An 11,168-nucleotide genomic window follows, 5' to 3' on the forward strand; every position below is an offset into this window, starting at 1 on the left:
TTGCAACAAAGAAAATTTAAAATTTTTTCTTATTCACTAGGATGTAAAATCAAAAAACTCCCAGTGCTTTCCATCTGTCTCTGTGGCAGATTGAATTGGGGAGAACATCTTTAAAAACACTAATCATTAAAAAAAAGAATAAGCAATACAAAATTGTTTTGCTCTGCTGTGGGGGTCATGGCTTGGGATTTGGGGTGGAAAGATTCAAAATATAATGTTGGGAAGGTGTAATTGGTGGTGGGATTGGTGTTTGAATATTAAATGTAATGAATTATTATGAACAACTTTATAAGAATAAAATAAAATTTAGAAAAAAAGAAAAAATCATATTTTACAAGCTACTAAATGACTTCCCAGATTTTTTTCCTCTAGGCAATACTTAGGGATTACTCTTGGCTCTAGACTCAGGAATTACACCTCGAAGTGCTCAGGAGACCACGGGATGTCCATTGCTTGGATAAGCTTTGTTCACAAATGATCTGTTGAAATGCTCAGGTATGCGGGTTTATGATTGAAATCTTCCAACTTTCACAGAGTCAGGGATTGATCACCCCTCCACCCCCGCTCCATCTCCCTGTACTTCTTCTGAAAGACCCAGAAGTCTTGCACATGCCCCATATATACCACCTAATTAAAAATTTAACTCCAGCTGTATGATAAATGTTGGGCTTCCTGGAGTGTGCAGCACTACAACCTCTCATCCTCTACAACACTGATAAACCAGAGGTAACACAAAAGATTGGATGGGATGTAATGTTGAAGACAACCAATCTCAACAAAATATAAATACTGAAGTCTCAACCTGTACATCTTAGTAGTTTATTATACAAAGGCTTACTGGCTCCGTGGTGAGATACACCAATCTTCACTATAATTCTTCTAAGGAAACCGTTTTGATCATTCTTTAGGTAAATTATTTGTCATAAGCAATATAAAATAAATTATAGAGGACCTGCTATGGGTCCAGGCTTAAGGGGTGGTTGGGAAAATGGAAATAATGATGGTGGGATTAAAACAAAAAAAGAGTTGCTAATTTAAGGACTTCTTTACTAGATAGAGTTCTTGACTAACTGCCTTAAAGATAATTTTACTAGGAACTTTTTTTTGAAGGGGTCACACCCAGCAATGCACAGGGGTTACTCCTGGCTCATGCACACAGGAATTAACTCCTGGCTGTGCTCAGGGGACCATATGGGATGCTGGGAATTGAACCCAGGTTGGTTGCATGCAAGGCAAATGCCCTGACCTCTATGGTATCGCTCCAGCCCCCAGGGACCTTTATATAATGATTATAAATACAACAATGATAAAACAAATAATCGCATAACATTTTGCATGTCAGACATTTTACAGAAATTTTTAGAAACTTTCAATAATTTTTATAATGTGCATTCCACTTTGAACCCTTGCCTCCAAAGAACCTTTATTTGTCTCCAAAGCATGAGCTAAAATGAATAGAATGATATAACTTTGGCATAACAAAGATCTTATGTGTTGGAATTTGTATTTTTCCTGGTCTCCTTTAGAAGTCAGGTTTTATACATTGTAAGAATTTCTATGATGATTGAAATTGTCGCTTCACTCTCAATTAGGTGTTGGCTTAGTCTGAGAGGTCTCGGGTATGGATTAAGTTTTAGATCAAGGCATCACTTCAATGTTCAGACTACACATGATACAGCAAGATGAGAAATTCCAGATTTAGAACCCCGTCCTAGACTTTCCAACTGCCTAACTTTTTTTCTGCCTTGCTATTGAATATCAAACATTAATGATAAGTCTCATTCTCCTGACCCCAAAAGAGCCTCCAATCATTGGGAAAGACGAATAATGAGAGGCTGCTAAAATCTCAGGGCTATGTGTAATAGACACATTACTGGTGCCCACTTGAGTAAATCAACGAACAATGGGATTGCAGTGATACAGTGATTGAATATCAAACATATGACATCATAGTGTTTACAAGGTGACATCTAGAATTCATGTCCCTTATGTAAAGTCCATAGGTCATTATATTCTGCTATGCTGATTTAAATAAATACTTCACAATAGAAGACTTAAATTTAGTTTGTTAGATGTATAATTGACCCTTAATTTCACTTCTTTTGTTACCAGAGTTTTGTGAGCTAAGGTCAAAACCTTTAAATGTCCCCCATTGGGGTATAAAATATGCGCTAAACTTCTAAGACATTCAAAATATTTACTTTGATGGTATGTGAGCAATGTATTCATATTCTCTGTGGTCTTAATTTTTGACATGAAAGTGTTGGGTCAGGTAAACATTGCTGCTTGCAATTGTTCTTTAATTCACTTAGCAAATAATTTCTACTGAAAGTCCTAGAAAACCAATGCCAAGTGAATTCACAAAAGAAAATGATGTTGTCAATACATGTGCAGATTTTCTTTTTTTAAATCTTGAAGGGTTTTTTTTCCTCCTCAGGTTACTTTTATCTTTGCAAAACGACCTAGTCTAATGGGAATGGCAAAAGTGAATAGATATTTTAATTGAATTTAATCTAAGTGCTGCCATCTTAGACTAAAAGCACTGTGTATGCATTTTCCTGGTGAAGATAACAATGTAGTTCAAAGACAAAATGGAGTTGTTGAAAGTAGGGTGCTAGTCTACCCAGGGCCTGTTAAGTGTCTTGTAACACCATAAGATGGGCTCTTCTCAAAGGTCATCCTTCATGACCACTGAAAGAAAATGGCAAAATACATTTTTTGTTTGCAGGATTGAGTTTTATATGTAATCAAAAAAAAGCTTCATAAATGCATCTTAACACAAATACCTTGAATAGTCCTATAAGTTCTATTTTTTTGTCTACAAATGAAATAAACCAGTACCACCCCAGTTATGTTATTGTATAAAAAGGTAAATTAGTAAAGAATTCTTAATTTTTATGTCACAATTTTTTTAAGAATTTTTTTTAAATATGTCAGGGTCAAAAACCAAAGTGTCAAGACAGTTACTAAGGATTGCATCAGAGTTTGGTGAATGATTTCAAAGCAATAAAAAAAGTTAAAATATGTTCATGAAATGCAAGGCAAGAATAGAGACAAAATTAATATGGGTTTTAAAAATACAACAGAAAAATAAGTTTAGGTGAAAGACAAACAATTCCAAATATGGAACAAAATAAAACGAATTAGTTTGCTTAGAGAGCAAATGTCTTCAGAGTCAAACTACACTAATTCAAGTATTATCCTAAAATTTTGCAAGACTTCTGCCAAACTGAGTAGATAATAATCAATTTGGAAACTCTTAAATCTATAGAATTTTGGATGTTGTCTTTTGAGATGTATTTCAGCTCATCTGGGTAGGGCAAGGAAAGCTAAATGTTTTTATAATAGTGGTAACATTTTCTTATGGTAACACTGGATTGAGTCATCCCTCTAAACCAATGTCTATATGGTCCACCTATATATGGATGTCACTAAAGTCTAAGAATAAACAGTGAAGAAAAGAAATAACTAAAGAAAGAAAGGATAAAAAAAAAAGCATCCATCTGTTTCCTTGAAACTAAGACACTAAGTCTCCTTTTCTTCTTTACTTCCTATTGTGGGGTGGGTGGGGAGAAAAAGAAAAGAAAAGAAGAAAAATAGTTTCAAGCTCTAAAGAGTTAAAAATATTCTACTGTATCACTGTCATCCTGTTGTTCAAGATTTGTTCGAGCAGACATCAGTAATGTCTCCATTCATCCTAGCCGTGAGATTTTTAGCAGCCTCTCTTTACTCGTCCTTCCCAACGGTGCTGCATTGGAGACTCTTTCACAGTCAGGGGGATGAGATTCATCATTGTTACTGTTTTTGGCATATTGAATAAAACATGGGGAGCTTACCAGGCTCTGCCATGCGGTCAGGATACTCTCAGTAGCTGCCAGGTTCTCCGAGAGGTTGGAAGTTGGATGACTGCAAATGCGGCCGAATGCTTCCAGGAGCTTTGTTTTATAGTCTCTAGATCTTGGCAGTTGATGGGATAACGTGGCCCCGGGGGCAGTTTGTGGGTGTGACTGCCAAGCTACTGGAAAATGGGGCATCTGGGTGGAGGAGGCCCAGTCCCGATCTGAGGAGGTTTGGAGATCTCAGCCCCAGGTCCCGTACACCTAGGTTTCTCTGTTGGTTCTTCATGCATGAGGCTTGTCCAAGTGTGTGGAGTGGAGAGTAGCCTTGAGCATGGCTGTGGCTGGGTTCTGGAGGTTTTTAGCTGCCAGGGCTCTGCTCGGGGATGAGTGGGGGAACTCAACCTGCCCCCCTCTGAGGGGCTCAGGGAAAGACAGCTAGGTGTGGGGGTAAGAGAAAAAACAATATTTCAGTTAATTTTGTCCTTTCTGGGAGGGAAGAGGTGGTTCAGTTCTCTTTTCCTTCAAAAAAGTTATCATTTTTAAAGCTCACTGATGTTATAAGATAGCACCTTATTCATGTTAAAGTAATTTAAATGTAAAAAGTATTTTTTACATTTTGTATAATTATAACATTAGGCTTTAAAATCTCATTTAAGGATACCAAACCTTTCAAAATAAGTCTTCTAAATTAGAAGAGTCTGAATCCAGAGGTCAAAGTGAGAATCAGAATCCAGAGGTTGGAGTGAGAGTCAAGATCCAGAGGATCTCCTGCCCCTGCGCCAAGCTGTCTTCACGGGGCGGGGGGGGGCCCTCAGAGGGGAGTGGATTGAGTTTCCCTGAGGGCCCCAAACAGAGACCCACAGCCAATAACCTCCAGAACCCAGCCACAGTCATGCTCAAGGCCACTCTCCTCAAGCACGGACAAGTCTCACCCTTGAAGGAATGAACAGAGGAACTCAGGTATGCGGGACCCATGACTGAGATATGAGCCTGCTCAGATCAGGACTGGGCCTCCTCCACCCAGATCCCCAGATTTCCAGTAGCTTGGCAGTCACACCCAAAAACTACACCCGGTGCCATGTAATCTCATCAATGGCCAAGACCCAGAGACTATAAAATAAAGCTCCCGGAAGATAGCAATGCAAAATATTGCACAGCAGATCCTGCCAAGCTACCTGTGGTGTATTTGATATGCCAAAAATACTAACAATAATGGGCCTCATGTCTCTGATCCTGAACGCAACAGAGACAAACGGAGACATTACTGGTGTCCACTCAAGCAAATTGATGAGCAACGGGAGCACAGTGATACGGTGATAAAGTGAAATTAAAAGCTGATTATAGATCAGGATGATTTATTTATTTTGTTTTCTCATCACGTTTCAGGTTTATAAAGTCAATTTTATCTGCAGTAGGGAAATACCCATGATTTTTATATCTTCTTCTCTGTCAGGTACAAGTACATAAACATGTATATGTATAGCTAGTATGATCTGTTTTAGTCTGTCAGCTTTATGTCAAAACTTATCTCTTGTCATAATAAAGCTTAGCTGGACAGAACAATCATCTATTCTCTGATAAACTTTATTTCCAATACTTATCTTATTTCCCCAAACCACATATTCCTGGGTTAGTAAGGTTTCAATCTACAGCCCATTATAAAGTAAACTGAGTCAGGTCAAAATAAGATTATGATCTTAGATCTCTAACATTCATTTCTTTGAAATCTGTAGGTTCTAAATGGAAAACAAGAAAACCTGCCTAAAAGCATCCTGTCCACTGTTCCATCTCTCAAGCCCCTAGAAAACAAGACTGTTATATTTTATTTACTCACTTTTACCACACCCGGTGATATTCAGAGCTCACTCCTGGTTCTGTATTCAGGGATGATTCCTGATACCTCTAGGGATCACATAGGATGCCAGAGATTAAACCTTGGTTGGCTGCATGCAAGGTAGTTGCCCTGCTTGCTGTATTGTTTTTCCAGCCACCATAAATTATTTCAATAACCTTTTAACTGCTCCCATTTGACTGAATTTTCCTTTTTGCCCACAGGCTCACTCATTTTTGATGGTTTCTGAGAAAGCAAAAAGTCCTTAATTATATCTTACACATTTCAATATACATATTTAACATGAAAACTTAAATCTGAAATCTGATATTACAGTTTAAAAATAACACACTTTTGCCTAACCCCCAAATGATGATGATGGCAAATACAGTGTATCTCACTCTTTTTTATCTACGTAATTATTTGAACCCCTGCATTCTATCACTACTCACTTAAATGTATCCCATGGTATTATTTATTATTACCACCATCCACACTCTTCATTTCCACGTGTTCTTATTAAACACATGTTTCTGGAATAGTTGTCACATGCCAGGATAATTTCTAGGTATTATAAACAAAGAACATGCCCTCTAAACATGCTGTATGGTACCTAATATAATTATAATGGACATGCTATCTGTTGGGCTAGAGCGATAGCACAGCAGGTAGGGTGTTTGCCTTGCATGCTGCCGACCCAGGTTCAATTCCTCTGTCCCTGTCAGAGAGCCTGGACAGCTACCAAGAGTATCTCACGCACACGGCAGAGCCTGGAAAGCTACCTGTGGCATATTCGATATGGCAAAAACAGTAACAGCAAGCCTCACAATGGAGACATTACTAATGCCTGCTCAAGCAAATTGATGAGCAACAGGATAAAGTTGATAGTGATAGCGATAGTGATAGTGATAGTGATAGTGATAGTGATAGTGATAGTAATAGTGATAGTGATGCTGTCTGTTATTAGTGGGCAGTGGAAAAAAATCTAGTGTGAAACTGATTGGTCTTTACTGGTGCAATTCTACCAACTCAAATGCAAAAACAATATGCAGTAAAGGCATGCCCTAATTGTTGTCCTAAGGATCTTGTTTGATGTGTAAGTTTTATGTATTAAAATATAGCAAGTTTTGTTTCCCTGATAAACAAAAAAATAGTGACTATAGTTTTTGAGGATTTCTTACAAATTAAAAACACATCATAGATACCTAGTGTAGGTATGCTCATCTATTCTCAAGGAAATGAATCAAAAGGCTTAGTAATTTTCAAGTATGGATTTTGAAGCTAAACACTGATTGATGGATGGCTCTGGTGGTCTGGTGTTTTGGTTTTCGAAGCTTTTTTCGTGCTCCACAGTCTGCTTTTTCATACATGTTTCCAAAGCTGCCCCTCCAGAGCTCTGATGAGCAGAGAACATGCTATACCCTTTCAACTCACTCCATGCCCCCCTGCTGGCACAACTGGAGACCTTGAAGAAGGTGAAGAATTTGCAGGGGTTCTTCTCTCATGGTGAGGAGCTTGCTGTGAAATCTATCACAGCTGTTTCAAGATACAAGTAAATGTTTTCCAAATAAAAATCCCTCAGTGAATCAAAGGGGGGAAAAAAGGTATAATTTTCCTTTGGTAAATACAACATGCACAAGTTATTTGAAACAGCTGGTTCAAGTGGAAATGAATGACTTCCCCAGGGTCACAATCTGACAGTAAGTGCTTGCTGCTTACATGTGTGGAAGAGGGAATGGGGACAGATACTGTAACGGAGCAGAACAATTTCTCCGCCTCATCAGTTCATGAATATTTGAACAGTGAGGGTGTGATTTGAGAGCTCCTCCATGGCTCTGTGTTTATTCTCCCTTTAGTGTCCCTCTCATAATACCTATTGTAAGCAGGCATATTGCTAGGCTCCGTGCCCTGTAGAACAGCCACATCCCCTTGACGGAAGGAGCTATCTTCTTTCTATTATTTTTCAAGTTATCACATGTCTGCATGAGACAAACTAAGGCAGAGGATCATGTTTATACAAAAATGACTGTAAAGAAACAAAGACATCTCATCCTAACTCTCTACAGCTATTCTTTATTGGTCTGTGTTGATGAGAAAACTTTACGAGATAAATTTTGGCTGTATCTCCACCTACTCTTCCAAAATGTTTCACCAAATTGATCTCTTATACAATTCAATGCATATTTTTCAGAGCATCAAGATGAGATGTTTCGTTCTCTGTTCTGGTACTTGTTTTCAAGCAAGTTTTTTTAACCATCTGCATGACTAGTTGTCTTTTGGTAGGTAAGGACACTTACGTGCCTCAGTGAAGAATTGTTTACTGAAAAGAACATTCGAAAACTTTATATTGGTAGAGACGATGAGTACCAAGGACTCTTCACAGGTAGTAGGTAGGAACGGTACTGTTCTCCTTATCCCTACTTTTCTATAACCCTTCTCAGAGACAGTGAGGTACTCAAGAAAAAGACATCAACTCTTTTATATACAAAGCTATCATGAGTTTAGAATTACTTATTTCAAGTTTTATGGGTCATAGGTGCTAACTTCCATGCCCTCTGTAGTTGGAGAAGTTGGATAGTGCATTTAAAGTAATTGGAAAGGAGGAGGTAATGATTTTCTAAAGTCCAAAAATGATAAAGGGATAAAAAAATCATTTTGGGAAATCAAGAAAAGATTATCATAGGAAAATTAAACTGAAGAAAGACTGTAAAATGAGACAATTTATTGCACTGATCGAATCAAGGAGGTGAGAGCATTGGTACAGTGGATAGGTCGTTTGCCTTGCACATGGCCAACCCGGGTTCGATCCCTGGCATTCAATATGGTTCCCCTGAGCACTTCCAGGAATATTCCTGATAGCGGAGACAGGAGTAACCCCTAGGGAACACAAGGTGTAGCCCAGAAACCAAAGAAATAAAGAATAGAGAAACCCTAGAATTTAAAACATGAAATAGAAAGATTAAAAAGAAGAGCAGAAACTCCAGTATAAGGTGCTAATAAAAGTGGGAGTACATTCTCATTTCAGATCTTAGGAGTTATGACACAATGCAATGAAGTAAATTTGCGATAAATGACTGCCTTTAGTATGCATTACTTGGCTGTCTTCTATTCTATCAACGGGCTGAGAAGTTTGTGGTTTCTATGAACCTGGTTTGATGCCAAGAAGCAGATTATTACTTTGAAAAATGTTACTGTTATTAAAGAAAATACTTTTATTCAATTGTTCAATTGTTTTCTTTTCGATATGATACTAACTAAAACACATATTTTTTTCTTTACTTCTTTTTAAAGAAATTCGGAAACTGGGAAGTTTTTAGGGAAAAATGATCTGTGAAAGTTAGGGAAATCAGCTGATGAATGGGAAGAAAGGCAATGATCAGGAGGTCTTATTGCTCAAGCAAAGGAAAGGCAAAATATAGAAAAAAACACAACAGTTTGAAAGTTTGAAGTGGAAAAACTCAAGATTAATTGTGAAAACATATAGGTGTTCTATAGTTTTCCTTGATTTCTGAAATAAACAACTGTTTATATTTATAGTCCAGCTCAAATGAATGGGTGGAGAGGGAGGTTCTGGATTGATCCCTAGTACCACAGGACCTTATGAGTTTTCCTAAGTGTGACCCCAGACACCAACACCAGCAATATCATTAACTACCACTAAAACAACTCCCTCAAAAAAATACAGGAGCAGAAAATATGGCAATTGCTATGATTATGTGTATATTCATGCTTTTTACAACTTCCCGTTTCTTACAGCTTTTTTGACCCTATGTTTTTCTGACTTAAAATATGAGAGTTACTTCTCAGGTCAGTAGAGGTAGAGGTACATTGTAATCATTCAGCTATTCAGTCTTCCAGAGAGCTACTAAAATGTCAACATAGAACTCTTAAAGCAAATCAATGAGCTAAATTCAAATTTCTCTAAAACTGGATTTTTTTTTAATTTTATTGAATCACCATGAGATAGTTACAAGCTTTCATGTTTGGGTTACAATCACACAATGATCAAACACCCATCCCTCCACCAGTGAACATTCCCCACCAGCAATATCCCCAATATAACCCCCCCTTGCCCACCCTCCCTCTGCCTCCATGGCAGACAATATTCCCCACACTTTCTCTCTACTTTGGGGCATTATGGCTTGCAACACACACGGAGAGGTCAACATGTTTGGTCCATACAAAAGTTGAAACTGGATCTTACGAGTAGAAAATGCAAACAAGAAAGGTGGCCGTAATCAGATGAACAAGTTGTAGTCAATAAAAGGTACAGGATTGTACATAACCTGAAATTTAAATTGGCATGTGGTATTTGGTGATTAATCTGGGTGAAGGAGCATGGGTATGAACCTCAAGTTTATTAATAATGGTCCTTCAAACCTTGAAAACAAGTCAGATGCTAAGAGGACGAGTCTATTGGTAAATATCATTACAGATATTTGTGTAAAATAAATATAAGGTCATTGTTAAGGTATTCTCATCAGGTTTTATCAGAATGCATGTGTAGTGCAGAGAAAAGTTCCAGATTAACAATATTCCAGGAATTTTAGAATCCCTTAAGTTATTTGACTCACTTCTTGACTCAGATAGAACCATAACACATTGTATATATGCAGTTTTGTACTTTACTGTGAAAACCAGGAATCCCTGATCTCTAAGGTAAATGTGTCAAATGTATTCGATATAAATTAACTTAAATTAATATACATTAACTATATATATAATAACTTAAGTACAGACCTGGAACTTTGTTATTTGTTTCTTCAGCCATACAGTAAAGAGATTCAATATACAGTAATCCAACAATGTAGATGAGAACTTTTCAAAGTATGGTGTCCAAACACCATAACAATAGCTTAACCAAGCTCTGCGTTTCACTGGAAATAAAAATCATGAGTTATGCTACAGTTGTATAATTTAAATGTCTGACAAGAAAGGGTAAAAAGACAAGAATTTTAAAATAGTTCAAAACTTTAAACAAATCATTGTATAGACAGATTTCTCAGCTTTCTGTTTAAATATTATATTAAATATTTATTAAAATAAACTTTGGGCTGCCCCCGAGATGTGATCCCCGCGGCCGCACATGTGTGCAGCCTCTCCGCAGCTGCAAGAGTGTGAATCCAGACCCAGCTAAACTGCTTTCGGCATGGGCAGCTCCTCGCAGAATGTCTCCAGCCTGAGAACTAAGCCGCAGCCTCATGCCCGCCCAGGAGGGGAAAGACATTTCTCTCTCTCGCCTCATCCTTGCTGGGGGTGAAGGGCGTGGGGACCACCATAATATGACGACCACAGATGGGGTTTACAAGCTTGCAATGATCCAATATCTGGAAGAAATCTCCCTGGACTTAGTTGTTAAAGTACAGAAATCCAAAACCGCGTGGCCACAGTAGTGGCCGCTCAACCTCATTTCTCTTCGCAACAGGTCTGACTCTAGTGGGGTACTCCTAACAATAATAGTGAGGTTTGTGTTGAAATATTGAATGTAACCAAAGTAA

General features: G+C 37.9%; 1 pseudogene; it reads left to right on the forward strand.

Moving 5' to 3' along the window:
* On the forward strand, positions 1-110 carry LOC129406324 (small nucleolar RNA SNORA31; annotated as a pseudogene).
* Positions 111-11,168: the final 11,058 nt, after the last annotated feature.

The sequence above is a fragment of the Sorex araneus genome, chromosome 6 (assembly GCF_027595985.1).
Source record: "Sorex araneus isolate mSorAra2 chromosome 6, mSorAra2.pri, whole genome shotgun sequence".
NCBI classification, from domain to species: domain Eukaryota; kingdom Metazoa; phylum Chordata; class Mammalia; order Eulipotyphla; family Soricidae; genus Sorex; species Sorex araneus.